At 51.7% G+C, this 27,950-nt stretch overlaps 1 protein-coding gene across 4 annotated transcripts in view; it reads right to left on the bottom strand.

Moving 5' to 3' along the window:
• DTX2 (deltex E3 ubiquitin ligase 2) overlaps positions 1 to 7,807 on the bottom strand; it is a 64,488-nt gene extending 56,681 nt beyond the window's left edge. Inside the window, exon 1 of one of the 4 annotated variants that reach the window (XM_075013805.1) lies at positions 7,555 to 7,807. The gene's annotated coding sequence lies outside the window, so the exon portion shown is untranslated. The remainder of the gene's footprint in view (positions 1 to 7,554) is intronic. The other 3 variants (XM_075013806.1, XM_075013807.1, XM_075013808.1) reach the window with 3 other exon arrangements.
• Between the last annotated feature and the right edge of the window lie 20,143 nt (positions 7,808 to 27,950).

Genomic DNA, 27,950 nt, shown 5'->3' with positions numbered 1-27,950 from the left:
GATCAGAAAACTGACAATCTTCTAAAGCATTCCAGTTTATGTATCTAAATGGAATTCTAGCCTACAGCTGTTTAAAGGATTGTGAGAGAAGAAATCCAAGTTCCGTGTCTTGGCCTGGTTAAGGCTATACATTTCTGTTCATTATTGAAGGATCTCAGGGTAAGAGAAACCGAAGAGAAACCTATCCTTTGGTTTGGTTTCTTTAAATAAAACACCCAGCCCTTCATACAATCCTGTGACTCTCAAACTTTAAAACGTCTGAAAATCCAAAGCTCAGGGCGCCACACCCCGAACTGTGACCCTTACCCCTTGGATATCTATCATCACTGTGGGTAAGATGGAAACCATCTGAGGTAAATTGCGATAAGGATTTTTACCAACTTCTCTGTCTGGCTGCTAACCTCATACAGCCATCTACACCCTCTGCTTTTGTGTCACTTCCCTGTGGAGTCCAAGCAGGGCGGAGGCTGTGATTCTGTGTGAACATTTCTCCCACTGACCTCATAGGGACTTGCGTGTCTGTTGTGTCAGCTCTTAAATTCAAGGTCCAGCCCATCAGTAACCTGCAGCCCCAGCTGTAGTAAGTCTAAGAACTGGCAATTTAAACATTCCGATTTATTTTTCTGCCATTTATGCTACTTAATAATTAATTTGGGGTCTCATCTAGCAATCAGATCTCCATGGGTGGCTCAACGGTGCCCCTGAAAAGAGCCTTATGTAAGGCTTCACCCTCCTGAATTTGACTCTACAGGACTAAGGACTGTGACTACAGAACTAGTTGGGTAAGTTTCAGGGTTTTCTCTCTTCACACTCACTTTCTGTTTCTCGGGCCCTAGTGGACAGCTGTCGAGCAGGGTTCACAGCATGGCATGTAACGTTCAAGCCAAAAGCCTGTTCCCATTGAAATGTAAAGCAAAAATTGGAAAATAAAACCAAACAAAAACACGTCTCAGCTGTATAAAAGCCTTTCTAAATACATAAAAATTGGATCTCTGGTTGTACAATCCATCTGCGAATGTCGCTTGAAATTCAGTAGATTGAACTCATCAGTGCTAATAAAAACCCAGTGATGCTGCAGCCTGCCTCACAAGTCGAAACAAAAAGGCCAGGGAGCCCCTGACCCGCGCTGCGATTGTAGACCGTTCATGAGCATGACAAGAGTGGGATTCTGTTAAAACAGAAAACTGTTCAGCAGACTATTGAAACAGGATGATCCCCAGTAAGGATTGACACGACTCAATAATGCCACACTCGGGAAACACAGTTCCAGATTATAATAGCGAATGGATATTTGAATTAAGATGTAGGCTATGCCAAGCCAGGGTCTGTTATAGGCTGATAACTGAGCACCACAAGAGCGTGTTTGTTACGGGATTGCAGACAGCCCATACCCCTCAGCAGTTTGGAAACTCCAAAAGGCAGCAGATCAAATTAACAGCCTGGCTGCTATGCACAGTACCTGCCATGCCCCACAGCGAATCAGGTGCAATTCTAGTTTCAGCCTACGGAGAATTTACAAGAGCAACAGGGGCATTACATGACCACCAACCATTGTTCAGGGCTCTCTTGGGGGTGCCAATGGAAACATCTGGAAAGAAACATGAGGTCCCACGATCGTAGAGAACTCTGAGGTACTTGCGCTGTTCCTGGCTACGTGAAATCAGGCCCAGACTTTTCCACCTGGAGCAACCAGCTGAAACTTAGTATCACATCAGTTTCTCCATACAGCATTTAAGGCCAGAAGGGACCATTCTGCTTACGTGGTCTGACATCCTGCATAATGCAGGCTAATGACCCTCATTCAGCGATTTTTGCATCAAGCCGTTAAATTCTATCTGGGCTACAGTAGATCTTGTAGAAAGATACAAAACCCTGACCAGGAGGGGCTGGCCAGTACCCAGAAACTGCCCTGGTATTCAGGGAAGTGAAATGGGAAAGCCAATCAAACTGTACCTCTGGTCTAGGAATCAGGAGACCTGTGTTGTATACCCAGCTCCACCATGGACCTCCAGTGTGACCTTGATCAACTCACTCCTCTCTCTGTGCCTCTGTTTGCCCTCCTATCTTTTGTCCATTTAAGCTATAAGCTCTTTGAGGTAGGGACTGTGTCTTATTATTTTTTCCATTGCCAGCACAACCGGCAGATAGAACCAGCAAGGGGCCCAGCCAGAAGGAACAGTGAGATGCTCTGAGCAAAGAGGATAAATGATGAGATAGAAGTATTTTGGTCAACTCTAGGGGCACATTCGTGTCTCCATTTCTCTCGGCCATAGATGACATGCAGAGTGAGAGGTAGCTGGACTGGCAGCCCAAAGAAACTAAGAAATCAACCCTGCCCACTAAAAATTTGGAATCCCTCCATTTGGAAAAATATATTAAAGAGTGACCAATCCCTCCGACAGAAAAAGTAAAATGAAATACAGAGCAAAGCACATACCCCTGGGGTGGATAATGCCCCTACACAGGAATTCTGAGCTGTGCATGGTGCAGTCATTTGTATACTGTCCACAGAGGCTCTGGGACAATTTCTTGCCCACTTATATGTGGCCTAGGGAAATCCAAAGGAAGTCGAGCCCAGAGAGCCACCAGGCTTTTGTTTACATCTCTACCAGTAATTCAGAGCTGACGCTTCATCTTCCCCAAAGATAAGGTATGTCTGTTGCAATCACAGGCTGTGAACACAGCTTGCATATACCTACCCGAGATAACTAATGTAGGCAACTCGCATCAAGGCTGGGAGGCCGTTTCAGCATGAGTAGCATAAGCCCACCTGGACCACTGGGTTAGGTTAAAGTTATGCACGCTGTATCGTGCAATGTCCTGAATCACCGCTCCTGCACCTGAGCTATCTTGATTAGAACTAGCTTGGGTATGTCTTCTCATACCCATCTTGTGCTCCGCACTGACATACCCACTGAGAGCATAGCTCTGCACCCTGAGGAATGGAACTACACCAGGGACTGCAAGGTGCCAGGCTCCAGCACCCGTTACTAGGTGTCCCTGTTTGCTCTGGAACCGTGGCGTGCAATAGGCTGTCCGTTAGCCACGTGGCGAATGGGACAGCGCCCGTGTGGAGCTCCCTCTGCCCCTCCACGCTCATGCCCCACCTCTTGGTGGGACGTGCATGGTGGCAGTGGCAGAGGAGGCTCCTCCTGCAGCTTGCTCGGGCTGCGGCACAGCTCACACGGGGACGCATGGCATGGGGCAGGGCAGCTCCAGTGAGTCACCCGCAGTTTGTGGGGTGAGGGGGAAGAGTGCCTGGCTAGGGGGGATGTGACGAGTGATTCAACTGCTTTCAGATACCAGTGGAAACTGGATTCCAACATGTTCTTAGAGGCATCTGAAGACAAGTCTGTGCAACTCCTTGCCAGAGAACGTTGTGAAGGCCAAGACCACAGTAGAGTTTAAGAAAAGAACTAGATAAATTCATGGGGGGTAGGTCCATCAATGGCTATTAGCCAGGATGGGCATGGAGGGTGTCCCTAGCCACCATTTGCAAGAGTCTGGAAATGGGCGACAGGGAACTGATCACTTGATTCCCTGTTCTGTTCATTCCCTCTGGGACACCTGGCATTGGCCACTGTCAGAAGACAGGACACTGGGCTTGATGGGCCTATGGGCTGACCCAGTGTGGCTGTTCTTATGTTCTAACTCCTACGAGCAGATGAGCCATCGTCTCATTATTGTCACATCAAATAACACTGTCTTCCACCATGGCACATGCCAATCTGAAGCACTAGGAGACTGGAGGGTGGAAGGGGAGGGGACCTTTCAGGAGACACGGCATGCCACATGCCACTGCTCATATCTACTTGCATAAATACCACTGAGCACTTATAATTATCCACCTGTAATTCCCTACCCACAAGGTTCCGTTACAGAGCTAGTGTCAAGCTGACAAAATACCAAAAAGAGTTTTCAAGACAGCAATGCAGACCCATGTGGATACTAGAGAAAGCAGTATTAGCAAATGCAGCACAAACCTACAAAGAAAATCAACAGCCTGCTGCAAAAGAACTGAACTGTATATTCGTTCCTAAGACTCCAATCATAGTTCTTTCACACAGATTAAAAAATTAAGACTGCAACATTATTCAAGGTTTTCAGAGTGACTTCCCAGCTCCAGAGACTTTTCGCTACCACTGTGAATGAGTCACTATTCGCAGGAGAGGCCTCAGTCAAGTTCAAGAGGCTCTCATGGCCATGCCTGCAGTCTGAGCTAGCAAGACCCTTGTTTGAGTGTAACCAGCAATACAGTGGAGCATAAGAAGAGATAGCAGGGTCATAGCTGAGCTATGCTAAGCACATGGATTTCAGTACCTGCACATAAGCAGGGGAATCCTGCCCTTAAACTCACAGTGTAAATGTAGCTCAACACAGAGAGTTCCTTGAGGTCACAGACCAGCCTGTAAAATACTAAATTCTCTCAACTGCTACTGATGCCAAGGGAGCTCAATGCACTCAAACCTCACTAGGTCAGACCTTTAGTCGGGAAAGTTTCTGCCCAACATATCAGATTCTGTATAAGTTTATACCAAACCAAAATTGCCAGGAATGCATCCATTCATTTCTTTTCATTCCATTGGCAAAGTCTTTTATATAGATGTTTCAGGACAGTAACGGACAGAAAGCCACGCTAGTCTATATACTATCAAAACAAAAAACAGTCACGTAGCACTTTAAAGACTTGGAAGTGGGTCTGTCCCACAAAAGCTTACCTAATAAATTATTTTGTTTGTTCATCTTTAAAGTGCTACGTGACTGTTTTTTGTTTTGATATGTTTCAGGATGTTGTTCAAATGCAAAATAAGCAGCATTGCTTTTAAGCAAAAACTCTCTCCCGGGTGGGATGCAGGGGTTCCTATGAGTGCCTAAAAGTGAAACTGTGCAGTCAGAGAGAAGCTTCTCCCAACCAGTATTTATTGGCCTGGCAGAGAGAAACATGCAAAACAATCAGCATGACCAGCAAAAAGAAAATCAGATTTTCATCACTAGTTCAACTTTAGTAAATCAAGTGCTCTTCGTAAGGAAGGAAGAGATTCTGGTTGGAAATATTCTTAAGAAGCTATCAGTGACCTTTTAAAGAATCTAACTCAAAAATGACTGTTTATACAGTTGAGTCATAAAAAAATGCATCACTAGCAAGGAAGAGTGGTATTGTGGTTAGGGCACAATCCTGAGACTCAGGTGATGTGAGTTCAATTCCCTTCTCTGCCACAGATACCATGTGTGACCCTGGAAAAATCACCTGCTGCTGAGTCTGTTCCTCTGCAGTAACACGAGGCTCATAGCACTGGGTGTTGTGAAGATACACACTGCAAATTCTCAGATACTGTGGCCATGCAACACCATAGATATTGCCAGGAACAGTCTTAAGTTCAGAACCTACTCCTAGACCTTGTGGGCTCAAATACCACCAAGGGGCTCATCCAGAGTATGCACATTCCCAAGAGACTAAGGATTGCATTTGCAGGATCAGGCCTCGAGGAAGACAAGTTCTACAGTTTAAGTCAAAGGGTAACGGTTTTCAAATGTACCTACATGACTTGCAAGGCTCAGTCCCCTTTGCAAAGTGACCTGGGCAATTATGGCATGTCTACACAGCAAGCAGGATCCTGCAGCAGCAGCAAATCTCAGAGCCCACATCTACAGCGTTCGGCTCATGCAAAGACATCAAAAATAGCTGTGTAGACATTTTGTATCCACAGCGGGGAAGGCTTCAGAGCTGCTGCAGATTCCTAGTTGCTGTGTAGACAGACCCTAAGAGCCCCAAACCTCATTGAAATATAATATGATTTAAGATTGTAAGTGAAAACGGGACTTTGATATTTTTGAAAAGTAAACCTTAAGTCAAACTAATCTAACCTCTCATTTTCCTAGATGGATGCTTCCACAGACCTTCCTTCCATGTATCTAAGCAAATCTTTTTAAAAGACACAAGATTAAAAATCTTCAGGACCTAGACATTGCATAACTTTTGAGAATGACAATAAATTGCAAGCACAAAGGGACACCATCAGTTTAAAAACTCAACATCAAGTGGGAAGTGTTTTTACAAGGAACGAGCAAAGGCTGGGCTGCATACACAAGTTGCTGCGATTGCACAAAATGGGTTTCTAAACAGGTTAAGTCAGCACAAACCCCCTGCAAGCTAAATTCATATCTGCCTCCCAATGCGCACATCAGCTTACAAGGAGCTGATGGTGAGTTAGGTTGCAAGTGAGTTCCACTGATTTGGTTTGGTCAGTGCAATTTCCAGGCATGGGCCAGGCCTAACATGACAATAGTGGAAAGATGAGAAAAATGCCTGGTTTAGCTCCAGCCATCAGCACAGCTGCCCCAGCACAAATCCTAGCGTGGGTCAGGCAGACCTATGACCTGCATCAGTGCAGCTTTTCCCACTCCAAACAAGTGCATCAGTTCACACTATACACTTTTGCCCACCCCTGGCATTTGGCACAGTTATCCTCTCTGTTTTTACAGCTTGTAGGTTGAGGGCACCTTGTGCTTAGTCAGTTTCCCAGCTTCCAGCCTAGTCAGTTTCCCACATCTTCTGTGGAGGTTTTTCACACAGCAGTTGGGGAGAGTGAAACTGTTTAAAAAAAAATAGAAACATGTGATCTTAAAAACCCACACACAGGTTGGTGGGAGGACTTCAGCAGGGCTGTGATCTGAAACTATTACTCATTTAAAAAAAAAACTAAACTGGCTTTAATTGGTGTCACTTTAAACTCAGGGTACAGATACTTGGGAAGGACCTGATTCTCCCATTGCATTTTAGAGAGTGTTTGCCACTAGCACTTGCCAGAAACCAGGGCCATACCGGTGTGGAGACAGCAGATATTGAAAATGAAAGCAATGATGTCACATTGGACACGCACTCTGAAAAGGGGAATAACTTGGACAGATTATTTGCGAGGCTGCTTGCGCTGTACAGCACTGGAGATGGCAGACACCCACAGATCTGTAAGAAGCGGGATACAGAGAGCTCCATACTGCAGAGAGGACATGGAGCTGGACAACCTGTCAAATCAGAGGGGATGGGGTGACTGGGGTGGGGAAGAAGAACAACTGAATACTAAAATAAAAGTTCTGTCTGCAACACACACACAGTCTGTACGGGAAGCGCCCACCCAGAGTAACAAGAAGTGACCAGACCTGAGGGGCAGTTCAAGTTCTAGGCACAGACAAATCCCCCCGCATCTGCAGAAATGAAGGAGCCACTCACCCACCCCCAGAACCACCAGGAGAACCCCGAGTTACTCCACTGCCTGAGAGACAACCACCAGACCTGCCAACGAGCCCCCCTCCCACAACACGCGCCTCTGATTCTCACTGACCAGCCCCCACGCTTTCCCCACTCACCCCGCCCCCCGGGCCTGACCCCACAGTCCCTGACCCCGCCCCCCCGGGCCTGACCCCACAGTGACTCCCTCCCTCCCTCCCTCCCTCCCCTGCCCCTCAGTGCCTGACCCATGGTCAGCCCCTACCCCCAAGTCAGCCCACCCCCCGGTGTGCCGCCCTGCGCCGCTCAGAGGCCCGAGGGCCCCTCACCGTCACTCCAGGCGCCGCTCCGCTCGGGCCAGCGCCGGCAGCGGACAGCGCGAGCTGCTTTGGGCAGCGCCTTCCTCCTCCGTGGAGACAGCGGGCCCCGCGCGCATGCGCCCTCGGCGCGGTGCACAGTGGGACTTGTAGTCCTGGCGGGCCGCCGGCCACGTTCTGGTTGCCAAGCGCGCTGCGCCGGCCTCTGCAGCGGCCACCTGGCCGCTGCCAGGCCCGCCACCGCTTTGGGGGCTTCCAGGGGCTCCCCGGCACCAGTCTGTACGGCACAGCCCGGGGCAGTTCCTCCCCACGATCGCCCCTGCATTTCCATCACTCCGCTGCTGCTCCCGACCCCTTCCCCTGGCAGGGCAAGAGCCCCCGCACCCGCACCCCCACCCCGGCCCCCCGCAGCCTAACTCCCGCCCCCCGCGGCTTAACCCCCGAGCCCCCCCCACCCGCACCCCCGGCCCCCGCAGCCTAACCCCCGCACCCCGGCCCCCCGCGGCTTAACCCCCGAGCCCCCCCCACCCGCACCCCCGGCCCCCGCAGCCTAACCCCCGCACCCCGGCCCCCCGCGGCTTAACCCCCGACCCCCCCCCACCCGCACCCCCGGCCCCCCGCAGCCTAACTCCCGAGCCCCCCGGAGCCTAACCCCCGCACCCCCGGCCCCCTGCAGCCTAACCTCCGCACTCCGGCCTCCCGCGGCTTAACCCCCGCAGCCTAACTCCCGCACCCCCGAGCCTCCCGCACCCCCGAGCCCCCCGCAGCCTCACCCCGGCTCCCACCAACCCCTGGCCCCCCCTCAACCTATCTCCCGCACGCCGGCCCCCAGCGGCCTGACCCCCACACTCCCCGTGCCCGCCCGGGAGCTCCTCCGGTGCTGGCCGGCTGCACTGCGAGGGCGCGGTAGGAGGGAAGCTGCAATCCCAGCTGAGATCAGAGTCTGCCCTATTACCAAGGCATGAGAGAAACAACATGTTACAGGGATCCCTAGGGAGCCTGGGGAATATGTTTTAAAAGATGGCACTGGTGAGGCCACCTCTGGAGTATTGCATCCAGTTCTGGGGCCCACAGTACAGAAAGGAGGTGGATGCATTGGAGTGGGTCCAGCAGAGAGCAAGGAGAATGATCAGGGGGTTGAAGCACATGACCTATGAAGAGATGCTAAGGGATTTGGGCTTGTTTAGTCTGCAGAAGGGAAGAGGGGGGGGGGCGATTTGATAGCAGCCTTCAACTTCCTGAAGGGGATCTCTAAAGAGGATGGAGGGAGGCTGTTCTCAGTGGTGTCAGATGGCAGAACAAGGAGCAATGGTCTGAAGATACAGGTCAAAGTTGGATTATTAGGAAAAACTATTGCACCAGGAGGGTGGTGAAGCACTGGAATGTGTTACCTAGAGAGGTGGTGGAATCTCCACCCCTAGAGGTTTTTAAGTCCCTACTTGACAAAGCCCTGGCTGGGATGATTTAGTCCAGATTGATCCTGCTTTAGGCAGGGGGCTGGAATCAGTGACCTTTTGAGGTCCCTTCCAGCCGTAGAATTCTGTGATTCTATGGGTATTTTATGATCTGGGGCTTCCTGCATAGAAAACACAGAAAATCTAGTTTTTAAAGATTGTACACCAGCCATCAGAAACTTGGTGTTGTAAAGAAGATTTACTTAGATTTATCCACAATCCCTGTTAAATTTTCTGCCCTGGTTAACTCTTTAACCCTCTGACATCAAACAGGCTTAAAAAGACTGAATCAGAAACAGGGAAGTGTCAATGTCAGTATCTGAGAAACCCTAACGGTTACATTTTTGTCTGCAGGTGATAAAGGCGGGATTATGGAAGCGGCACAAAGGAAAAGAAGTAGCTGGAGGATTAAAGAACCTTTCTTTTCCCTGCCTTGAAAACAAGCTGCAAAGAGAGAGAAAGATTTGTGTCCCCAAAGGAAAAAGGGTAAAGCACAGGAAGGTAACATTCAGGGTCAGCTATAAAAGACTAAATAAAGCGTTTAGCAGGGAACAGTCCTACCCAAGTAAAGGGAGCGGAAAACAGCCTGACCTTGCTCTTTCCCCTTTCTGAGTCTTTGGTAATTTTTATTATGATGCCTTTTATACGATTTGTCTTCTTGCATGTGATTGGAGAGATACCAGTACTGTTGCTTAGCAATTAATGCCTAGCTCTAGCTCTCTCCTATGCTTTGATTTCTCTTTTCTTTGGAATTAAGGAGGTGTCAGATTCTGATCTCAATAACAGAGCGGGGGGGGGTGTTAAATGTTTGACCAATTCACCAAGCATGTATATGTGGTTGCAAGTTTACAAAGCATTTGGAAAAGTTTGTGAGATAAAGATCATAAGAATGGCAATACTGGGTCAAATTACTGGACCATCTAGCTCAGTATCCTGTCCTGACATTGCCCGGTGCCAGGTGCTACAGGCAGAATGAAAAGACCAGGGCAATTTTCAGGTGATTCACCTCCTGTCCTCTACTCCCAGCTTCTAGCAGTCAGAGGTTAGGGGCAGCCAGAGCATGGAATTTGTATCTGACCATCTTAGCTAATAGCCACTGATAGACCAGTTATATTTTTGGTCTTCACAGCGTCCCCTGGCAGTGAGTTCCATGCGCTGACTGTGTGCTGTGTGAACGTCCTTATGTTTGCTCTAAACCTCCTGCCTCTTGATTTCAGTGGGTGATCTCTGGTTCTTGTGTTACGGGGAGGGGTAAATAACCCTTCCCTATTAACTTCCTCCATACCAGTCGTGATTTTATAGACCATCCCTATGTCCCCTGGCCCCAGTGATCTCTTTTCTAAACTGACCAGTACCAGTTTTATTAACCTCCCCTGATGCAGAAGCTGTTCCATATCCCTAATACTTTGTGTTGCCTTTCTCGCTCTCTTTCCCAATTCTGACATATCTTTTTTGAGGTGAGGTGACCAGGTGTGGGCAGCAGATGGGGTTTATAAATGCCACACAGGGAAAGGTTCAGGTTTATATGGCAGCATTCCTGTGCAGCCTTCAAGAAGCAAAGGACACTTTATGGGGAGGAGCCAGAATAATGAGGCTCTGGGTCACAACTGAGGTGTGTTGACTGAGCTTTGTGGCTGGGCCTGGGTGCCTTGTTAGAGCAATGTGAAAGGGATTCTGGACTAAAAAGACCCAGGTGATGTTACAAGTGGAGATTGAGAGGAATTAGCCGTTCTGAATGCAGGGCTCTGAAAGACCAAAGGTGCATTGGCTGGGCCATTAGAAGACCACAAGGGCTTACCTGTGCTGAAAATGCTACCACAGTACCTCTGTAGTGCTTTGGCTAAGACGGTGCCATTCGGGTAATTGCTTTTGCTCCCCACAGAAGTGACAGCGAGGTTAATGGGAGAATTGTCCTATTGACTGTGTGCTGTCTATTCTGGGAGGTCAGGTTCCCTCACTCCAGGGTGTGGATTTTTCACACCCCTGAGTGATGGAGTTTCCCAGCCTAATTTCCTTGCATAGAACAGGCTTGAATCGGACCAGCAAGGAAGTTCTATGAAACACGAGAACTGGCTTGGGGCCATCAAGGAGGACTGATCCTCTTCTCGTGAAAGTAGGTTTCATACAGAGTGTCCATTCTTGTGTCAGTAATATGAACATTTTGCTGGCTGCGAGTCCTAAATATGTTACGGTAGCCACCTGCTGATCACAGACAATAGTAGATACCCTCAACAGTCCTGCCACTTCATGAAGTTGTTAGTAAAGTCACACCATTAAGTACAAGTTGGGTGTTGGACTCAATGAAATGAACATCTGTTGAGATCTAACCAACTTTATAACCCTGCAGTATCTGGGACCAAGAAATAGGACTACTAGAAGTTGACATGGTTGCAAGAGCCAGGCTTATGGGGACAAGCTCAAAACGTGACTGGAATTTAAGAAGAACTGGTGAGAAATCTTGAATGGGCAGGAGGCAGTATCCTGAACTGTGGACACCCAGGGATAACGTGGTTTTCTCTCACAAGGCAGCACTACAGTAAAAGGAGCAGCTCCTCGACAGAACCAACAGAGCTATGACAGTTCACGCCAGTGGAAGATCTACTCTGGGAAATATCTACCGTTCAACCACTGCCAGAAAATCCCAGGGAACCAACCAGCTTCAATCAGTTTAAAAAGTTACCACCAGTTTGCACCAGTGCACCTGAGCTGAGAACCTGGTCCAAGTTTTGGAGGCTTCAGAGGCTCTGGAGCTGCCCAGGGAACACGGTCAGTCTGTGGTGATGTGGCTGGATGGAACGGCACCAGATTACTCTGACATCATAGACGGGATTGTGGCCACATCACATCTCTGTGGCTGTGTTAGATGAAGCAATTGGTGGCCCCTCCCTGGCAGTAAAGAGGAGATTCTCCTTGGACAAACACTAATTTATTATGCTTGTGTGAATCCACAAATATCCAGGAACTGGAACCTTCAACCTGCCGCCTGCTGACGGCATGAGCTATGGCTCACTTTGCATCTCCCACTACGCTTTGGCTGTATACTTTGCATTCCAGTGACTGGGGCTGCACTGAGCTGAGTCCAGTTTGTCCACCCAGACAGGTGCAATGTTATGGGATATACGCACCAAGACCCCCTCTGAATGGGTCTTTTTGAACCACCCTTGAACAGCAGAAGCAGGTGTGGAAGGAGGGAGAGATCTACTTAGGTTCAAGAGGCCTCCCTTCCGTTTGCTGCTGAGACATGATCGAGTTCCCAGAGCCCCGCCAGAATGCTAGGGGAAGCTTACGTAAGAGATCTTCATTGACTCCTGAATGTAAAGTGCCCAGATAAAATACCCCAGCAACACTGTATTGGAAGCCAAGAGTCTCAATGGCTCTGTTGTAGGAGGGAAGTACCGAGAAGCCCTGGTTGAAATTGAGTCCCCAGTGTACTAGGCGCTGTACAGACGCACCATGAGACAGCCCTGGTCTCAGCGGTGAGCCTCTACGTTGACAAGGCAACATTATTAGCCTTGCTTTGCAGATGGGAAACTGAGGCACAAAGGCCCCAATCCTGACAAGTATTTAAGCCCTGAAGGTCCGTGAAATCACTGGGAGTTAGGAGCCTCGGTAACTTTGACAGTCCAGGCCAAAAAGAGTAAGTGATTTGTCCCAGGGACACAGGGGGTGTGCAGTAGTGCTGAATGGAGAGCTGCTGAGTCTCATCTGAGGGCTTTAGCCATAAGTCTTCCTTCAAGGTAGCCCGAGGAGAGAAGTCCTGCTTTTGGGACAGCATTAAGAGGAGCATTTCCAGCACGTGTAGAGAAGTGATTATTCCCCTCTACTCGGCACTGGTGTGGCCACATCTGGAGTATTGCATCCAGTTCTGGGCCTGCCCCCGGTACAGAAAGGATGTGGATGCATTGGAGCGAGTCCAGCAGAGGGCAACAAAAATGATTTGGGGGCTGGAGCACATGACCAAGGAGAAGCTGAGGGATTTGGGGTTTTTTGGTTTGCAGAAGAGAAAACTGAGGGGAGATTTGATAGCAGCCTTCAACTTCCTGAAGGGGGCTCTAAAGAGGCTGGAGAGAGGCTGTTCTCAGTGGTGACAGATGGCAGAACAAGGAGCAATGGTCTGAAGTTACAGAGCGGGAGGTGTAGGTTGGATATTAGGAAAAACATTTCCCCAGGAGGGAGGTGAAGCACTGGAATGTGTTACATAGAGAGGTGGTGGAATCTCCATCCTTAAAGCTTCTTAAGTCCCTACTTGACAAAGCCCTGGCTGGGATGATTTAGTTGGGGTTGGATTAGGTGACCTCCCGAGGTCCCTTCCAGCCCTAGGATTCTAGGATAATTTCACTGCTACGACATGCCAATGACACACATCACGACAATGGCAAAGCTCGGACTAGAGCCCAGGTCTTTGGTGCCTCAGCTTTCCCACCTTTCTACAGGGCCTGGAGAAGCATGGGTGGAGAGATCTGGGAGCCAAACTTTCCAGGGCAGCTCCTCAGTGGGGTAAGTTTGGATAGTGATTCTGGAAGAATATGCTCACTCATGAGAACTTTTCATTTGTAGTTTCCCCTCTTGTAGATATTTCCTCTCCTATATTGTTTGTCTGTTGTTCCTTTCTGCTGCTCCTTGTTGGGCTGCTGGCAGATATTCACGAACTCTGCCTGTTGCTTTTATTCCCAGGAGCGGGCAGCCTATCAGTTTGCTTGGGAACAACTTGGACTAGAGCTTCGGTATAAGCGCGCCACAAAGTACATCCTGCTAGAGCCTAGCTGATGATGGGCTTTCCCTGTGAATAGATGCCATCTACTGTACAGAGCGCTGCATGGCAGCTAAAAACAACTGCCCCAGCCTGGTGAGACTTCACAGCCAGGCAGGTCCTGGGGGGAGGAGGGCGCTCTCATTAGACTGGGATGAAACACAAACCTTTTTCCTGGTTTTGCTTTATGTGGGGGGAGTTTGCATCCCCCACGTTTCACCTGGATGACTTCACAGCCAGGATCTTGCTGGAGGGGGAACAGAGTAGCACCAGCTGGCTTCCAGGAGAGCCTGAAGCGCATGGTAAGGCAAGGCCAGGCAGCTCAGCCCAGCAGCTGCAAGGCCCACGTTGGTACATCTGGAAGGCAGCAGCCCACACCACTACCTAGCACGTGCTGCAGATAGGACTGTGTGAGCTGCACCTTCCTAACCCATGTGCCTCGGCTTTGGGGCTTGAGATGGTGGCATCTGCAGTTTCAGCAGCCCGAGTTAACAGAGCCCCTTCCAGAGATTTTCCCTGGGAGCCAAAACTGGGGGAAGCGGGATGGAAAACCACCGAAGGGCAGGCACTGGGGGCCGGGAATCCAGGGGAGCTGCACACACCATGCTCAGCCTGGCTTTGTGGCCCAGCCGGAGCACTCCGACCGGGGTGACCACAGCTCTGTGATGATGCGACCAGCGCTGGAGGCTGGCAAGTCATGGGGATGTCTGTGGTTTGAATAGAAGGGTCCAGGCACAGCATTAATACAAACCACTGTCGGTATTCACTCGTCAGCCCTGCTGGTGTGCTGGGGGCAAGGAGGGTGGTGGCACAGGGGTCCAGAAGTCCCCGCCGCCCCTAGCAGCAGCTGTGTGTCCTGGGCCCCCTTGAAAGGCCGCGGGGGTGTGACTCCACAGGCTGGAGGTAGGCAGGCAGTGTTGTGCTCCGGGCAGCGCTAAGAACTGACTGCCTGAAGCCCCACCTCTTCTGGGGGCGTGGAGCCAGCCCCCACCTTGCCCACCAGGCCCACGGAGGCTGCCAGCCCCACTGTCACTGTTGGATAGGGTCTGTAAGGAACACAGGTATGAAGGAAAGAGGGCGGCTCAAGATAAGCCCTGCTGGCCCATCTCCCCTGCCCAGGAGGGACTGACCCTGCTGCAGAATCTCATTCAGGCCCTGGATATAAGGGATTCAGCTTTATGTCTCCCGAATACAACAGGTAACACCAGTTCCACGGCCCAGGCCTGGGAACCGCTACCGCAGCCCCCACCCCAGCGTTTCCGCCTTCGATCACCTAGCCCCAGCAGAGGGGGCTCCATGGGAAGCCACTGACTCATCACAGCTGGCCGGTGACTCCACAGGCTGGCTGGCATCCCAGCTCCCTGGCAAGGGCTAGCCAGTCTGGGGCCAACCGTTTCCGTGCCACCTCTCGAGGGCTGGTTCTGCCGGAGGTGCTCGGAAGAGTCTCTCTTCAGGTTCAATGCAGCCTGCAGAAGGGGGGTCGGATGAGCAGGGCCATGGCCTGGTGTAGATGCGGAGCTGTTGAATTCCCTTGGCTTGAAGAGGCTTCCATTATATTCAGGGTCTACAGTTTGGTTCGGTGGCTTTCAGCCCCTCCTTGCTCCCCCCACACATTGTTCTAGCCCCCTTGAGGCTTGGGAGCCAGAAGACCAAAGGGCTGGAGCAATTTGAAACGAAAACAGGCCCTTGAGAAGGAGGGGGCAATTCAGGTCCTGATGCACAGGCCCTGCTGGGGTGTCTGAAGACCGGGTTCTCCTCCAGTGTTTCCCAGAAGCTGAGTGTTCGGGCGGCTGCCCAGGAGAGATTCAGAGGCCACCCAGCTGATTAGCAGAGCACCTGCAGCCAGCAGCCTGCGTTTCTCCTGGTGGTGCGCATCTCCAGATGCCTCAGTGTGCATAACAAAATTTATTCCACCCATGGATGGAAAAAAAGTGAGTGGGAACCCTGCGTGCTTCCATTCCCACCAGGGGACAGGATGGGCTGCCTCTAGGTAAGAATGCCCTCTGTGTTGAGGAGGCTCCTCTGCCAAGCCCTTTGAATGAGCCCTGAGCCTGGCTGCTCCGTCTCCTTCACCCTGTGGCGTGCCATTTTTGTGCCCCCAGCCAAGACTGCAGCAGGCGGGTCGCTCAGCACTCGCTGGCCTCCCGCCCAGGCAGCCCTTCTTCAACACGGTGTCCTTGGACTGCTCTTTCTCGCCTGGCTAGGGCGGCTTCTGCAGCAGGAAGCAGATTACCTGGGACGAACAAAGGCGATTTTGTTTAGGAAAGGGATGGGCACCTTTAGCTGAGCTGCTTCTGAGCGCAGCTCTCTGCCAGCACCATTTCCTGGGCATGCGACAGAGCCGGCAGCTGCTGCTCCAGCGTTCCTCTCCTCCGCTCTTGCGCTTCCTTCGGCATTTGCTGGAGCACAGTTTTTTCCTAAACCTGAAAAATAGAAATGGTTCTAGTCGTGGAACCCGATGGAACCTGCTCAGTTGCACTGCGGCAGTGCCTGGGAAAGGTGAATGGGCGATGGCTTCACCCCACCTTTCTGCCCCCTTCCTCTCCAGCCTGGAGCATCCGGGAGCCATCTTCACCCCGGTGCAAGTTAGAGCAGTCTCAGGGGTGCTCTACTTCACCCCAGGAGATACTGGTCCCTAGGGAACTTCTCAGCCTGCCAGGGCTGCCAGAGGTCATCGTGCCGCAGCTCTGACCCAGCCTTGTCTCACCCTTTGGGCACATGCCGTAAGCCAGTGAAGGATTCTTGCTGAGGGCCCCAACGGGATGTAAGGACTGACTTTGGATCCTTGGTGGCTTGTTCCTGTCAGGAGGCAGAGTGACTGGCCCTGGCCTGATCCTGCTCTCACACGGTGGCAGTGAAAGGAGAATGGGGGAAAAGCGACTGGATCGCTCCCAAGCGAAGCTCAAAGGAGATGTCAGTCCTGTACTCAGTGATGAGCCATCTGCTGTGCTACATGGGGCAAATACCCCCCAACGCCCTCTGGGATAAGTGTCCCCCAGGCAGCAGAGCCCACCTTCCCCAGTGGGAATCACTGCAGTCGGTGCCTGGGCCAGCAGGGGAGGATCCAGGTTCTCTTCCCGCCATCCAGGTGGTTCCTGGGATGGGGTCCCTCCACCAAGACCTGTAGGTGTTGGGTCCCTGTGGTTCTTGCCAGCAGGGATGGTGGCTTTTGGAGTGTGGGGTGGCCACTTGCTTTGCTAGCCAGAGGCCTGAGCCACCCCCACCCCCAAGTACAAATGGCCCCAGACTCTGGACTGGGGTTGAAATCTGCATTCAAAGTACAGGTCACACCTCCCTGGTCTGGCACCCTTGGGACCTCAGTGGTCCGGAATGAGGGAGTTTGCCAGACCAGGGAAGGTTAATGCCCCCTGTCCCTGGCTGCCCCCTGCTGGCCACGGCTTGCCACTGCAGCTGGCCCCCAGCCCCAGCACTCTGCCAGGGGAAACCGCCACTCTGGCCCTGGTCCCCTGCCTGGGGCTGCCAGGGATGCCACCTCAGCCTCACTGCTCCACTCCCTCTCACAGGGCTGCCAGCTGGTTGCCCTGCCCCAGCTCTGTGGTCCAGGAACACTCCCGGTCCTGTCGGACGAGGGATGTTGCTGGACCAGACATGCCAGTTTTGGGGGTCGGGTGGGGACCTGTAGTAGGTTGGGCCCCTCTCTGCTGTCCCCAGATTCATTCTATGGCAGCTGTCAGATGGCAGCTGACTCAGCCTGGGTTGGAATCAGGGTTGACTCTAAGCCACTGACCCATTGCCAGAGCCAGGCAGTCCCCCGTCAACAACAGCTCCTTCCAGGCTCTCCTCTGCTGCCGGCACAGCCTCTCCAGGCTGCTTACAATAGCGAGAAATAAACCCTGAGCTGCCTGGCGATGGAGCGTGGCAAACCCCAGGGGAACCCTCGAGCTCATTAGAACACCTCACAAAGCGACTTCTTCTGTGCTCAGCATAACCCAGCCTGGCTCCGCTTTCTATGCACTATCCCCTAGCTATAAATCACGGGGAGCTTTCCTGGAAGCTTCACAGCAGCCGTACAGCTCTCTCTTCCCCTCCTCCCACCCCCTGTTTTCCCTGCACATCTCCTTCAGCAGAGGATCTGCCTTTCTCGCAGGTGGGTGGATCCCCAGTTTACCCCCTCCTCCTCCCTTGTGGTGGGGACAGCCTCTGTGGAAGACGGACCCCAAACCAACTGCACTGGTCCTGCTCCTGCCCTTGGGGGAGTGGTCCATGGGAGCCTCCAGAGGGAACTTTGTTCCCCAGTCGGTTGTACTGGATGTAAGAATGGCCTCCATCAGCCGGCAGAATCCCGCCCAGCCCAGAGACGGCTGTTGCTGTGCGAGTGCCATACATACTAGGAGCAGCCTTGTGAACCCTAAGCAGCATGTTCCAGCACGTGAGGGCTTCTCTCTATCCCAGCACACACAGGACATCTGTCCCATCTGGAAGTCCTGTCTCCCTGACAGTCCAAAGATAGGAGTGGGGTGTTCTGTGGTCCCCAGAGCAGCTCCGGTCTCCGGCTCAGCACTGCCAAGCAAGTGGCAGTGACGCCATGAGATTTAAAAAGAGATTTTAAACAGCTCAGTCTTGATTTACCAAGAAATTCCCCTCAATAGCCCATCTGACCAACAGCCTAGGGCCCAGACCGTTGTCAGGTTGCTGGACTGATCCTGGAATTCAGGAGAGTCAGTGGTGGGAGGGTGTGTGCTCCCAGCTGGGACCTGGATCTCGGTCCAGTTTTGATGAAGACTATTTATACCCCTGCCAAAGGGCCAGCCTGGCTACGAGTGCAGCAAAGTCGAGGCGAACCAGCCTTTAAATGCAGCTCTGCTGCTCTTCTTGCACGTGTGAGCTGCCTAATTACAAGGCCAATGTGACTGGAAAAGTGAAGTCGATGCCTAATTGCTAATTACTCAGCCCAGGGATGAAAGTCATAACAGATGGTTAACGGTGCAATTAATAACACGTGTATTTGGAGCCTGGCTTGAAAACAAAGCAAAGGAGGGTGGCTCTCTAGGTCTGGGAGCTGCCTCTTGGGCCAGTGAAGAGCATGGCAAAATTCACAATGACTGCAGTGGGGCGAGGAGCAGAGCCTGTGGTCACATCCTGCATTCATGCTCAGTTCAGGCCCACCACCTCTCTCATGTTGACGGGCCTTAGGCAGCGCAGCAGGCGGCAGCCGAGTCCCTGACAATCCCCATACAAGCCCCATACAATCTCCACCATGCTGCAGGCTCGTGGCACATCCTTCTCCTGGCCCTGAAGCCCCCACTGCCCGACCACAGGAACGGAGGCTTCTGGCAGTCCGTCAGGCCTGCCCCGTCCCTTTTACCCACCGGAAGTGGGCCGGAGTCATGCGAGGGTCTCATCCAGGAATCCTGCAGACAGCATGTGCACCCACTGAGCAAGTGACCGCCCGACTTGGTGGCCACGTCCCCGCTGGTGCAGCACAGGGATCCAGCCAACGAGTGTAGAACGAATGGGTAGAGCCGACTACCAGTGGAGGCATTTGGTATGAAAAATTACCAATAGAAACACCCTCTGGATGGGGACTCCTCTTCTCCAAGATGCTGAATCAGTCTCCGCTTCTCGTCAGCAACCCAGAGCTGGAGCACACTTTAAGAGTGTATGTCTTGCCTGCCTTCCTGAAACCCGACCCATTCCCCACCCCACCATGTCTCCTTGAACCTGTCCCTTTCCCCCACCCCCTCTCTCTTCTTTTTCTGTCCTTTTGAGAAAATCCACCCTGGGATGGGATCCTGTAAATGCAGGACTACCTCCATACCATAGAGCTTTAAGCCAACGTCACATCCAACAGCAGCAACATCCCTTGCCAAAGGGTGAATGGGATGACAGCTCGGAGCTCTTCAATTGCTGGATGAAACATCTTTTTCCTCTTCCTTTTTTTTTTTTTAATTTGCAAAAAAGTTCTCAAACTTTCCTGCTGGCAGAGGAATTGTGGTGCCTGCATTTTTAAAACCCCCTTTCAATTAACTAGCCAGCTCTCCGCTTTATTTCAAAAGAAGAGATTTACTTGTGGGATTTTCTATAGCCATCATTACACTGGAAAGAAAATACCAAGCAGGTATGTGATATTTATGGCGCTCCTTTTTTTTTTTTGGTTGGTTTGTTATCAGTGTGATCCTTACACATATATAGTGCTCCAGCAGTGAACCAGAGCTTGAATGAGCTCAGTTTTTTGGAAGCGTGTTGGAATAGTTTAGAGGTGAGACATGGCTGCAAAGAGGGACAGACCCGATCCTAGAGCAATGAAGCACAGGCTCATCTCGGTATCCAGTGCATTTCCAATTCAAGCCAAAGGCAGGACTGTCGACTGAGCCATTTTCAAGCACCAGTTGTTTGCTACCATGTTCTTTAGTCTATGAAACTTTCTACACCCTGTGCAATACCTTACATGTAGGCTCCTCCAAATGCAGCGTCCAATGTTTCGGTTGCATGCTAGTTTCCCCAGCACTCAAAGGAGTGGCTGGCCAAAAGCTACAAAGCTGTCCGTTTAAAAGCCTAGTGTTCTATAATGCGTTGGGCTGGAAAAGCCTCTGTGCTTGTTGCAGGGTTGTGATAATCAGTAATGGGTTAAAGTGAATTTTCCATCCGGGGGGAACCGGCGGGTGGCATTTCAATGGTTAAAACCTGCCGCCGCCCCTGCCAGGGTCTGTCTGTTGCTCTTCAGCGCCTTTGCAAATGTCACCTGTGATGGTGATTTGTAGCAAAGGTGCATCGGAAAGGCTGGCCGGGTTCCAAAGCCCTGCTCCTCCTCCGGCCCTGTCGGACCGCGATGAAGGAGGCAGGGAGGGCAGAGGGCAGCCAGAGCTGAGCTTGTTGGGGCAAGAGGGAAGGCTGGGGAGGGTTTCCTTTGAGCCTGGCTGCACATCTTCCCTTGGGAGGAGCAGGTCCGTGTTGCTGGCCCAGAAGAGCCTCATCTGCCCTCTTTCAGCCAGTCTGGGCTTGAAGGCGGGGCGGTCCCTGCAGGACAAAGGGCAACATTATTCAGAAGGGAGCCTTGGCACATTAGGGATGAATGGTGCATTGAAAACCGCACCAGTGCGGACTAGATTATTTTTCATCCCTTCATAACTGAGCTGCTTGTCTGCTGGCAGGTCCCCTCTGCACGCTCGGTGAGCTGAACACGAGGAGGCGGGAATTCTCCCTGGGGGCACATCCCCTATCTCGCTCGCTCCAGTTTCCATAGGGCCACCCTACAAAGCTTGCTCCGTCCTGCCTATAGGTCCTACCGTTGGGCAGGTGAATGCCACATCTCTTGCTGTGTTGTCTACAGTTCTCCAGTACCTGTAGCTCTACTACGCAAAGGCAGCACCTGTTTCTAGGATCACCCGTGTGGCTTTTGGGGCATCAGAACGGGGCCTGAGCACCTCTTGGCTCCACCAGAGCTAGTGGTCTCACCCTATTTGGTTCCCTCATTTGTTTCAACATCTGGCTAGGTCACAAGCCTCACTAAAGCAGCTCCCCTCGCAGTAGTTCTGCACGTCTCTTCCCCCCGAACCAGGGAGCACAGGGGAGCGTGGAAATGGTAATGAAGGTTTGAACCTGACTGCAGCTGAAGCATCAAATCAATTGATACCTTATCCAGGAGGAGTCACTTTTCCCCATCGTTTCTTCCTGCCCTTCACAGGGGGTTGGTCTTGCAGGAGAAGGGGTCTTTGATGGCCTTGGACAGCTATTCTTTGCTGATGGCTGTTAGGCAATAAAACTGGTGGGTCTAAATTGCGGGGGCACGAGAGAGGAACGATGGTCTAGCAAATAGAGGGCTAATCTGGAAGTGGGGAGACCAGGTACAAGTCCTTGCTATGACACAGACTCCCAGCAGGACGCTAGGTAGGTGACTTAGGCTCTGAGTCTCAGCTACCCATGTACAATGAGGATAGGAGCGCTGCAGGGATGGTGTTTGGAGACATGGGTAAAGATGGTGCTCAGGGAGGGGACAACCTAAGTGTCTTAGATGGCCAGCTCTCCACTGCAAGTCAGCGGCGCTTGGAGCAGGGCTGAATTGGGCCTCATGTTTCTTAAACAAAGATATAATCAATGTGGTGAGAGTACGGACCATCCCGGCACGGACTGAGGGGCCAGACCACAGGGGAATGAAATTGGAGCTCCAAGTGTCCTTGGAGGGCAGCTCTGGGAAGATGGACTCCAAGCTGAATGCTGGGTGGGCTTCCCAGTGGGTGGACAACATGGCAGTTGTGTTTGATGAGTCGGAGACAAACACATCGAGCCTGCAGTGGACGTTTGGACATCACCCAACCAGCTGTGTTGAAGTTCAGGCTGCATCCTCATCTTGCCAGGTTCTCTCTAGAGGTCGCCACAGATGGGGCAGGGCTGCGTATCCTGTAGCATTGAGCTGAGGTGCAGCAGGGTACATGATATGGGCTGCATGGTATCTGGGGAGAAGGTCATAGGGCACAAATGGACATAGATGGGGGATGTGTTTACATCTGCTCTCAGGGAGAGCCGAGACCCAGTCCAAGACTTTTCATGCAGGGTCCAATGCATTAGTCCATCAATGCCCTTTGAAAATGTAGCGATAGGGCTTCCGTACCCCTCCTGCCCTGCAACGGACACTGTCCTGCCATACAGGAACACTGAGGAGATTCAAACCTGTGAGTATGCCTCAACTTTTGCTGTTGTTCTGGAAAGCCCTTTAGCGGTTGGTCTAGCTTGGATGTCTCTCTCTACATCTTTGTGTTCCTTTTTATGTCAAGATCCTGGTGGCAAGGGGGAGATCTTTGCAAGCTGGGCGGTCACCATCAAAGTCCCCTCTATCCAGCCACACTTCATGCCCCCTGCAGACTTCCCCTGCGCCAGCATCATGAAATGGAAAAGCTGAGCCTACCTCTGCAGCTGTGAGGTCTTGGGTGCAGTGGCTCAGGCACGATCAACTAAGCAGAGCAAGGCCATGATGTGAGGAACTTGTGGTTGGACACCACAGCCCCTGTGCTCTGTGGGGCTACGTCTACACGTGCACCCAACTTCGAAATAGCTTATTTCGATGAATAACGTCTACACGTCCTCCAGGGCTGGCAACGTCGATGTTCAACTTCGACGTTGCTCAGCCCAACATCGAAATAGGCACAGCGAGGGAACGTCTACACGGCAAAGTAGCACACATCGAAATAAGGGAGCCAGGCACAGCTGCAGACAGGGTCACGGGGCGGACTCAACAGCAAGTCGCTCCCTTAAAGGGCCCCTCCCAGACACACTTTCATTAAACAGTGCAAGATACACAGAGCCAGCAACTAGTTGCAGACCCTGTATATGCAGCACGGACCCCCAGCTGCAGCAGCAGCAGCCAGAAGCCCTGGGCTAAGGGCTGCTGCCCACGGTGACCACAGAGCCCCGCAAGGGCTGGAGAGAGAGTATCTCTCAACCCCCCAGCTGATGGCCGCCATGGAGGACCCCACTATTTCGATGTTGCGGGACGCGGATCGTCTACACGTCCCTACTTCGATGTTGAACGTCGAAGTAGGGCGCTATTCCCATCCCCTCATGGGGTTAGCGACTTCGACGTCTCGCCGCCTAACGTCGATTTCAACTTCGAAATAGCGCCCAACACGTGTAGACGTGACGGGCGCTATTTCGAAGTTACTGCCGCTACTTCGAAGTAGCGTGCACGTGTAGACGCAGCTTGGATGTGTCCACACTGTAGTCTGAGGTGTGACCGCTGCACAGGTAGACACAGCCTCACTAGCTTCCCCTGCTCACTCATGGGTAAAATAGCAATGTAAATGTCGTGGTTAGGACTCTATCAGTAGTAGGCACCCTTCAGTCTGCATAGACTATGGATCGCGCCCTTTAAAGTTTCAATTGAGGACTTCATTTACAGCGTCTGTTGTGACTATAAAGACCCACACGAGAGTGACAGTCCTTGCTGCATCTCTTGCAGATGTAGTGGGTGTCTGGCAAGTCCTTATTGTGCTTTCTGTGCGCTCGCTTCTCTGCTAGCTGTCTGATCTTCATCTCACCCTTCTGAAGGCCCTTGAGTAACCCCTGCCTCCATCTGCTGCGGTCATCTGCTAGATCTTCCCAGTTGTCCAGCTGGATGTCTACCTCTCTGAGGTCTCTCTTGCAGACATCTTTGTAATGCAACTGGGGGCGGAGGACTCTATCAGCCTCTCTAGAATCCTTGGTAAGTACTCTGTTACCTACCAGCTCTGTGTTTTTGGGGAACCAGAGTATGACCATCTATCTGTCAGCCCTGTGCTCTTGCGGAGTCAGGGAGCAACACTCATGGAAAACAAATCCCCTTCCCCCAGGCCTCTGCTTGAATCAAAGAACTGAAACTGGCAGGGGTGGATACACCTAAATCCTACCAACATGGGTGATTGGATTAAGGAAACGCCCATTGAAGATGGAACAGAAAGACCTCTCCATTAGCATAAGAAATGGAGAACAGCTCTTCCAAAGCAGGAACCGCACTGACCTCTGGGATAGCAAAAGCTGAGAAGTATGGCCTGATGGGAAACCTCTGCTCCAGATGCTAATGAACCCAGGCCTGCACACACCCAAATTAGTTATTATCAGACCAAGTCTAGTAGTGATCCTATTGATACCCAAAGGAACATCACCCATAGCCAGGCATGATCGGCCTCTATTGTCTTACCTCTGTTTACCCACAATCAAACCCAGTGTTCTTCCTGAACCATTGTCCTGTCTCTACCAAAACACCCACCCTTGCTCAAGAAGCTGTTCTGATGCCTGGATGTAAACTCTGCATCAGTTCCTTTGAGACCTCATCATCTCCTGCCTGATCATGCTGGGGGCTCTGCTTGTCTCCTGCCCTCTGGATCCCCAGCTACCATCACCATCTGGGACTCCCGATCAGTGGAAGCTCCACTGAGTGGTAAGATCTCTCTCATGCTCGTTCTCTCTCTAGGCATATTATCCTAGCTCTGCCATATGTAATTAGTTCTATGCTTTGCTAGCCCTAACATTTGCAATCAGTTTATTTACTATTGTAACTATCAAATATACATTCACTACTCGGAAATAAATAACTTTCATTGTTACACTGGTGGCTTCTCTCTCTCTTTCTTCCTTTCTGGCTCACTCTTCCTCAGGGGTGTTGTTTTGGCTTCCCCCTTCACTCTGCAGCAAAGCTTCTTGTACCGACGCTCAAAGCTCCCTGTGGTGCCCAGAACTCCTGTGGGTTTGCCCATGGAGTGGGTCACTAGTGGAATGATTGGGCTGTGAAAGTGGGGATTGGCGAGGGGGTGCTGAACTGGAGTGGCATATGAAGGTGCAGCTGAGAGTGCTGTTTAAGCCAGCCACTGAGTCCAAGAGCACATAAGGGCCACAGCCTCGCACTGCTTGTCAGCTTGGAAGTGCTGATTAACCTCTGGTCCTCTCAGATGAGCTTGGGCTCTGTGTGTGTGTGTGTGTGTGTGTGTGTGTGTGTGTGTGTGTGTTCACCTGAGTCCAGGGTGGGAAGAACTGAATCCTCTGTGTGTGTGTCTTTTCACCTGAGTCCAGGGTGGGAAGAACTGAATCCTCTGTGTGTGTGTGTGTGTGTGTGTGTGTGTGTGTGTGTGTGTGTGTCTTTTCACCTGAGTCCAGGGTGGGAAGAACTGAATCCTCTGTGTGTGTGTGTGTGTGTGTGTGTGTGTGTGTGTGTTTTCACCTGAGTCCAGGGTGGGAAGAGCTGAATCCTGTGGACCCTGGGTCAGCCACAACAGCTCCATTGGGAGGGAGGAGAAGAAGGGAGAAGTAAAGCTCCTTAGGAACACTTGAAGTCCTGCGGCACCTTATAGACTAACCGATATTTTGGAGCATGAGCTTTCGGGGCAAAGACCCGCTTCATCAGAGGCATCTCTGATACTTAGGAATATGAGCGTCCCAAGCAGCACATGCACACAGTTATTCACCTCTCCCCCCATGTAACTCCAAATAAAGGAGCGTACCCCAGAGTAACAGGGAAATCTGCTAACAACTCGCATTGCTGCAACATGTCCCTCCATCTGCACTGCTGTTTTGAGCTGCACTTGTTTGGGTAGCCCTCTCTGCGCTCCCATCACACCTCTGACTGCCATGTAGACACCTCGGGGAAGGTCCGTGTGTGTGCAGGGAGGAACCACCATAACTGTAAGCACTACAGTAGAAGCCACAGATTTGGATAGGAGGGGGATAGTTCACCCGTGCCACCTCCGCCAGTGGTCCAGGCTGTGAATGTTTGTGGATGACCCCCAACTGGGAGGGGTTGCATGGACATTAGAAGAGAGAACTAAAATGACCTTGGAGAATTGGTCTGAAATCAATCAGGTAAATATTCAGTGAAGATGAGTGCAAAGGAAGGAAAAATCAGATACAAAATGGGACTGTCTAGGTAGGTGGGTGTACTGCTGAAAAGCAGCTGGGGGCGATAGACCAGCACAGTTTTAATACAAGCCAGCGCCATGGTGCAGTGGTGAAAGAGACATTATCTTGCGGGGTATTAACTCTAGTTTTGTATGTGAGACATGGGAGGTCTTTGCCCCACTCTGCTTGTCCTTGGTGAGACCTCAGCTGAAGTCCAGCATCCAAATCTAGGAGCTGTGCTTTGTGGTAGATGTGGTCCAACTGGAAAAAGTTCAGGGGAGAGCACCAAAACTGTGGAAAGGTGGAGAAAACCTGCCCCAGGAGGACCAGTTGAAAGAATTGGCCCTAAAAAGCCTTGAGAAGAGCAGACTGAGGGAGACTCTTGCAGAGTCTTCAAACACGTTAATTGCCATTACGAAGAGGATGGTGATCAACTGTTCTCCATGTCCACTGAAGGCTGGAGAAGTAGTGATGGGCTTAATCAAGGGGGACTGAGGTTTGCAAGTGGGAAAAGCTTTCTAATGGTCTAGAACAAGCTGCCAAGGCAGCCACCTCTACACACAGACCGGGCAAGGGAACTGCCATGACTGGAGGTTTCTAAGGACGGGTTGGACAACTACCTGTCAGGGTGGCCTGGGTGTAATGGTCCTACCTCAGCGTGCGGGGAGGGACTGGATTAGATCCGTGGAGCTCAACCCGGCGTATGTGCACCCCTAGGGCAGGGATGGGCAACCCCGAATAGTGGATGGGCCACGAGTGGCCCTCCTTCATCTCAGTGGGTCTCAGCAGCCTGCAGCCCACTGATGTTCCACCTGTGGTCCCCGGCTCCCTCATGTGCCTCTCGTGCATGGCATCACCAGAGCCCCACACTGACTTGCTCCTCCTCTGCCTCAGCACATTTGGAGGGTGCAAACCAGGTGAGCAGCTGGTCCACTCATTCCAGTTCTGGGAGGGAGCAGGAGGCGGTGTGGAGCCCAAACCAGGTGATTCACGGCTCCTCCGAAAGTGCTGGGAGGCAGCAGGAGGCATAGGAAGTGTGGGGCTTTGGTGTCCTAGTGCGTGAGATGTGCATGGGGGACAGGGGCAGCCATGAGTCCACAGGCTGCAGGTGGAGCTCCAGTGGGCTACATACAGACCACAGGTCACTCACCAGCACCCTGGGGGACACAGAAATCTTCTAGGGTCACATCAACTTGTCTAGATGTACCTTATTTGATGAAAGGTGACGTGAAAGGCACGAGCGAAGGCAGCACATGCTAACCCTGCATCCAGACAATGACTTGTTCGTACTGCTCTGTGTACCGTGCACTGAAAATCAATCTGATATTTATATTCCAAGTGATTTATAACGATACGGTAAAAATGGGAACCTCAGCAATGTTTCAGCACTGCACGGGTGCGCTGGGAGGTTGCATGGTTAGGGTTTGATTTTTGTGAGCAGGTCATTTTTAAGGGAGGTGTAACTTGGGGCGAGGCCAGACAAAGCAGACTCCTGAAAGGAGCATGGTAGTCTGGAAAGGCTGAGAGCCACTGGACTAGATGAGGCTTGAAGATCCCTTCCAGTCCTCTGAAAGGGTCCCTGCACACATTGTCCTGGTGTCATAGAGAAGAGTGTAGGTCCCAGCCCTGGGCCTGGGAACTGGGGAGGCCAGAGCCACCGGCAGGGGTCCCTGTACCTCTGCACAGCTCTGACTCTCAGCCCTTCTCGTTCCTCCTCTTTCTTGGCAAGATGCTCTTCTGGAGCTGTGCTGATGGAATAGCTGGCCCCGGCTGCAGATGCTCTGTATCATAGAGTCCTAGGGCTGGAAGGGACCTCAGGAGGTCATCTAGTCCAGCTCCCTGCCCAAAGCAAGACCAACCCAACTAAGTTACCAAGTTGTCAA

This window comes from Carettochelys insculpta, chromosome 19 (genome assembly GCF_033958435.1).
Source record: "Carettochelys insculpta isolate YL-2023 chromosome 19, ASM3395843v1, whole genome shotgun sequence".
Taxonomy (NCBI): Eukaryota; Metazoa; Chordata; order Testudines; family Carettochelyidae; genus Carettochelys; species Carettochelys insculpta.
Note: the sequence above shows the minus strand (reverse complement) of the source record. Positions and strands in the feature narration are given on the sequence as shown.